The sequence below is a fragment of the Podarcis vaucheri genome (genome assembly GCF_965113315.1).
Source record: "Podarcis vaucheri genome assembly, chromosome: 9".
NCBI classification, from domain to species: domain Eukaryota; kingdom Metazoa; phylum Chordata; class Lepidosauria; order Squamata; family Lacertidae; genus Podarcis; species Podarcis vaucheri.
Genome location: NC_138767.1, coordinates 2,909,537 through 2,915,768, shown reverse-complemented (window position 1 = coordinate 2,915,768; position 6,232 = coordinate 2,909,537).

Genomic DNA, 6,232 nt, shown 5'->3' with positions numbered 1-6,232 from the left:
GGTGGACCGGATGGAGGTCAATCAACTGATTTTAATTTTTTTTAAATGATTTTTATTGCCATTTAAAAACTTTACAGATCTTACACCATCTTTTCTCTTTACAATTGCATCCATAATCTATTTTTCTTTCCTTACATATTCAACAAACTGGTTTTAAATCCTGGCTCTGTGGGTGAATGGCTCCTGTGTCCTGGAGATTGTTAGGATATTCCGTTCAGTACAGGCATGGCTGTTGTGTGTCACATGCCTGTTAACACTCCAGCACAGCTTGCTGGGAACTTCCATTTGTGTAGAGCTTTTGCTTATGCTGCTTGCTTTTGGACACGAAGGAGAGAAGACATGTTTCCTTTTGTCCTGCTGTACGCTGAATAAACTGCTTGCAAATATGCTCACACAGCCGTCTCCTGCCACTTCTGTTGTGCAGCGTTATTTGCTCTGCTGAGTGTGCGTGCCCAGCTTCTGAAGGCTTCTGAAGCTCAGGCCACAGTTTCATGCTGATCCAAGGACTGGAGATCGCTCGGCACACCGGCCGGTGGGCTGGGGCCTGCTGGGGGCCCACCAATTGCCCCCGATTCCTTGGCTGCATCCCACAGAGATAGGTTAGTAACCTTTTTTGGACAGGGTTGAACTGCTTCAGAAGAGAGAAGCATGTAGTCTGCAGATACTTCTAGATCCATCCCTTGTTGGAATCTCCGTTCAAACAAGCTGATAAGGCCTCACCTTCCTCCGAGCCGAGCCTTTGATAAGGCTCCAAGGCACATTCTTCAATCAGCAGAGTTCCCAGCAGCATGCAGAAGAGACGAGAGGTTTGGGCTACATTGTAAAGAGTTTTATTTCTAAACTACGCAGAACAAAAAAGACATCCACTCTCTATGAAAGCAGAAAGCAAAGGAACAAAGGAAACAGGAAACCACTAACGTCACATCCCATCTCCCTTTCGTGAGACTGCAAGGTCTCTGGAATGTAAACAGAGTCCTGTGACTCCACGCAGCTGCACAGTGATAACAGAAACTAACATCTCTGTCACTTGAGGGCCAATGAATCATAGAATTGTAGAGTAGGACGGGGCCCTGAGAATCATCTAGTCCAATGCAGGAATTGTCGGAGGTTCCGTACGACTGAGCTGTAATAGCTCTCCTCCTCGTCATATCTTCGGAATCTATCCAGGCTCTCATCCAACGATGATTAATGAGCTAAGCCTTTGATGAGGCTCAGGCACGCTCCCCCATTATGCAGAGTATCCAAACAGCAGAAGGAGCCGAGAAATGTGCTACGTTGCTACGTTTATTCCTAACTACGCAGGATAGAAAAGAATATACATCTGCTCTCTGTGAGCTGTAAGAGACAGTGAACAACTGGAACAAAGGAACAGGAAACCAGTAACATCAACATCTGTCTCCCATATCCCATGCGACTTCCAGCAGTCCAGAATGTCTGGAATGTCAATAGAGTCTTGTGACTCCAAAAACTGCACAGTGGCATAACAGAAATCTAACAGGAATACGCAGCTGCCCCTTAGGAGAATCGAACCTGCAACCTTGGCTTTGTCAACACCATAGTCTAACCAACTATCAGTAGCTGGAAGTACCTTCTTCCAGCTTCAGTTCCTAGGGCACTAATGGACTAAGATAGCTTGGCCATGGTAGCTTGAACTTTTTAAGTATTTTACTGCTGGCATCCCATCTGTCTTGGGGGACAACAAAAGAGCACGCCTTCGAGGATGAAGTCAAACCATTGGAGAGTTACAGCGCCTGTTGTGGCTAACTTCTCGTATATTTTGCTTCACTGTAAAACTTTGTGGTGCATAAATTTTATGAAACAAACAAACAATAAATAAATACAGTGGTGCCCCGCAAGAGGAATGCCTCGCAAGACGGAAAACTCGCTAGACGAAAGAGTTTTCCGTTTTGGAGGTGCTTCACAAAACAAATTTCCTATGGGCTTGCTTCGCAAGACGACAATGTCTTGCGAGTTCCTGCTGGGGTTTTTTCCTCCCCCCCTTTTTCTAAGCCGCTAAGCCGCTTATCAGCTGATCCGGTCAGCAGATAAGCCGCTAAAAGCCGCTAAAAGCCGCTAATAGCGCTAATCCGCTAATCCGTCAATGGGCTTGCTTCGCAAGACGAAAAAACCGCTAGACGAAGAGAATCACAGAACGGATTCTTTTTGTCTTGTGAGGCACCACTGTATAATGAACCTGGCACTGGTGACTTCCAGAGTGGATTACTACCTTGCAGTCTTTGTGGAACTTCCCTTGGTCTAAATCCAGAAGTTGCAAGTGGTCAGCTGCAGTTCTGCCCCAATAGGAATCATGGAATTGTGCCTAAAATTGCCACCATAATGACAACAGCATATTAATATTGTTGTGAGTTGAGGGGGTCCTGCATGGTGCCTGAGTTCCTCCCAGTCCCTGGGGTCCTAGAACCAGCAAGGGTTAAAACCTAATAGAGGATACCACTGTTGAACTAACGGGCAGGTTTCTCAGTGAGATTATGGCCCTAAGTACCGTCATTAGTATAACAAAGGAAGTTGCTCTGTGCCAGAGGACAAATGGGTGGGCCCCCTCCCTCCCCTGGCAAGTAGCAAGAAGGGCAACAGTGAGTGCAGGGGTTGTGAGAGGGCTGGAAGAAGGCTGCAGGCAGAAGCCAGGGTGTGAGAGCCATGCTTGCTTTCTGTGGGATTCCAAGGCTGTGACTAGGGGGGAAGCAAGTGTTGGCATGCAACCAAGGAAACAGGGGCAATTGGCAGGCCCCCAGCTGGCTCCAGCCCACCGGCCGGTGTGCCAGGCAATCTCCAGTCCTTGGCGCAACATCAGCGACCCAAGCTTCAAAAGCTAGGGCACGCTACTCAACAGAGTAAACGCTACACAACAGAAGTGGCAGGAGAAGTTGTGTGAGCATATTTACAAGCAGTTTATCCAGCATAGGTAAGGTACAGGGATCCTTGACCATTAGGTCCAGTCTGGGGTTGCGGCGCTCATCTCGCTTTATTGGCCGAGGGAGCCAGTGTACAGCTTCTGGGTCATGTGGCTAGCATGACTAAGCCGCTTCCGGCGAACCAGAGCAGCCCACGGAAATGCCATTTACTTTCCCACCGGAGCAGTACCTATTTATCTACTTGCACTTTGACGTGCTTTCGAACTGCTAGGTTGGCAGGAGCTGGGACCGAGCAACAGGAGCTCACCCCATCGTGGGGATTCGAACCACCGACCTTCTGATCAGCAAGTCCTAGGCTCTGTGGTTTAACCCACAGTGCCACCCGCGTCCCTTTTATTCAGCATGCATCAGGACAAAAGGAAACATGTCTGATCTCCTTCGTGTCCAAAGCAAGCAGCTAAAAGCAAAAGCTATACACAAACGGAAGTTCCCAGCAAGCTGTGCTGGAGTGTAAACAGACGTGTGACATACAACAATTCCACAACGGAACGGAATATCCCAACAGTAAGATCTTTTGGGGTGTTGATGCTGTGAGCCCCTCCATCCTAGGCTCAGACTGTGTATATGTGTAAATAAACCACATAACATAAAGACACTGCAGTCTCGGCTGTTGCTCATTCTAAGGAATCTGGACCCTGGATGAGAGTCTAGAACCCCTGGGATCGTGCACCCCTCTGAGATTAGAGTGGCATGCAGAAAATGTTGGAACTGTATGTTGAGATGCGTCCAAGGGAACAGGGGCAATTGGCAGGCTGGCTCCAGCCCTCCGGCCAACAGCTGGTCGAACTCTGGTCCTCGGTTCTGCATCAATCTGCGACTCAGAGCTTCAGAAGCCTTTCAGAAGCTGAGCATGCAAGCCAGCAGAGAAAACAAACTTCACAATGGAAGGGCAGACAGAGGCATGCATAAAGCATATTTACAAGCAGTTTATTCAGCGTACAGCAGGACAAAAGGAAACATGTCTGCTCTCCTTCATGTCCAAGAGCAAGAAGCATGAGCAAAAGCTATACGCAAATGGAAGTTCCCAGCAAGCTGTGCTGGACTGTAAACAGACATGTGACATACAACAACTCCACACATCTGTTAAGGTGGAACGGAACATCAATATCCTAACACTGTAATGTGAGCAGCAAAAGCAATTAAGCTGGTGAAATAAAAGGGAACTGAGAATGTACTTTTGCTATAAGCCATATAGAATCATAGAATTGTAGAGTTGGAACCCCAAGGGTCCTCTGGTCCAATCCTGTGCAATGTGGGAATCTCTGCTAAAGCATCCATATAGAAGGGATAAGTATTCTTGAGGAGCCAGAAGTCTACTTGACCAGGTGCCCCTCAGATCAATACTTTGAGCACATCTATTTGTGCCATTTCCTGGTAGGCAATTGAATTTCATGCTGGATCCTGTACACTGATTAGCTCAGCAAAGCATTGGAAAGGGAAGCAATCCTGTGGAACTAGCTGCAGAAATAGAATGAAATAGAACCCTTTGCCGTTCCAAAGTGCTCCTCTCTGGGGACAATCTATTAGGAATCTCGGGGTCACTTCCTAGGAGGTGACTTTGTACAGGTTTAAAATGGTCACTTCACAATGGACGCTATCTTGGGGTGGCCCCCAAAAAATTTCTTTTTATTGTGCATTCTGCTGAAGTTTGATAAATATATACTGTGCAGACATAAGGATTCTGGTACTAGTGCTGGATGAAAGAATGAAGAAACTTAAGTTTTATTATTCCTGGCAGACAAAGCCATTCTGAGAACAGGCTTGGCATATGGCCAGTAGGACCGGGTAATATCTGGTTTTCATCATCGTGGTATATCACCAGCTAAGCATTGCAATACAGTGGTGCCCCGCAAGACGAATGCCTCGCAAGACGGAAAACTCGCTAGACGAAAGAGTTTTCCGTTTTGGAGGTGCTTCGCAAAATGAATTTCCTATGGGCTTGCTTCGCAAGACAAAAATGTCTTGCGAGTTCCTGATGGTTTTTTTCCCTTCCCCCCCCTTTTTCTAAGCCGCTAAGCCGCTTATCAGCTGATCCGATCAGCAGATAAGCCGCTAAAAGCCGCTAAAAGCCGCTAAAAGCCGCTAATCCGCTAATCCGTCAATGGGCTTGCTTCGCAAGACGAAAAAACCGCTAGACGAAGAGAATCACAGAACGGATTCTTTTCGTCTTGTGAGGCACCACTGTATACTGATATATCACAACGTCTGAAGTAAGGAGAGATGTAGAGGCATTGCCTGGCTTCACAGTTTTTCCCGCACTGTGATTTTTGCTGGCGGCTGCTATTGTGATTCGCTGCCCCTCTGCAGAAGGCAGGGAGAGCTGAACCAGCAGAGTTCACAGGGGCTGCAGGAACTGAGAGAAACATTGGCTGGCTTCACAGTTTTTCCTACGTTGTGATTTTCGCATGACACACACATCATGATTCGCGATATATTGCCAGGCCAAAAACCAATCCCACAATATAGACTTCAAACCAGTTTTGGATGATATATCTGTTGAATGGTCTCTTTAAATCTGAAGGTTCATTATTGTTCCACAAGATGTCTATTTCTTTAAGGGCCAGAGCAAATAACGTGACCTAGTTTTACAGCTGTGAAGCAGTATAGTAGGTGCTGTTAATTAATGTTAATTAAGCTGTTTGGTATAGTATATAAAGAGCAGCACCTAGCTAGCTCTTTCAGTACTCTGGTGGTTGGGTCATGCTTATTGATATATTATAATTAATGTAAAAGGAGTTTTTGTTATTAAAACCTAGCTAAAGTTATTTTGCGTTCCTTGTAATGTGTGGTCTCCCCAGCACACCTTCTGCAGTGCAACTAGCCTGCAAATAGCCAACAATATCGCCCAGCCCTAATGGCCAATATGGAGTGAAGAGGTTAAGACACATGCTCAGACACCCTTGAACTAGCTAAGAGGAGAAGAAGCAGGGAAGCGAAGCCTGAAATGAATTGATCCAGCATACCAACAAAAAGTTACAGATAGGTAGCCGTGTTGGTCTGCCATAGTCAAAATAAAAAAATTCCTTCCAGTAGCACCTTAAAGACCAACTAAGTTAGTTCTTGGTATGAGCTTTCGTGTGCATGCACAGGTATCTGAAGAAGTGTGCATGCACACGAAAGCTCATACCAAGAACTAACTTAGTTGGTCTTTAAGGTGCTACTGGAAGGAATTTTTTTATTTTAACAAAAAGTTACTAAATGATAAGGAATCATTGAGGAGGAATGACAGATCCGCTCTCGGTCAGAGAAATAAAACAGAGATGACAACCAGGTAACAGAAAGCAAGACAGGCTCTTTAA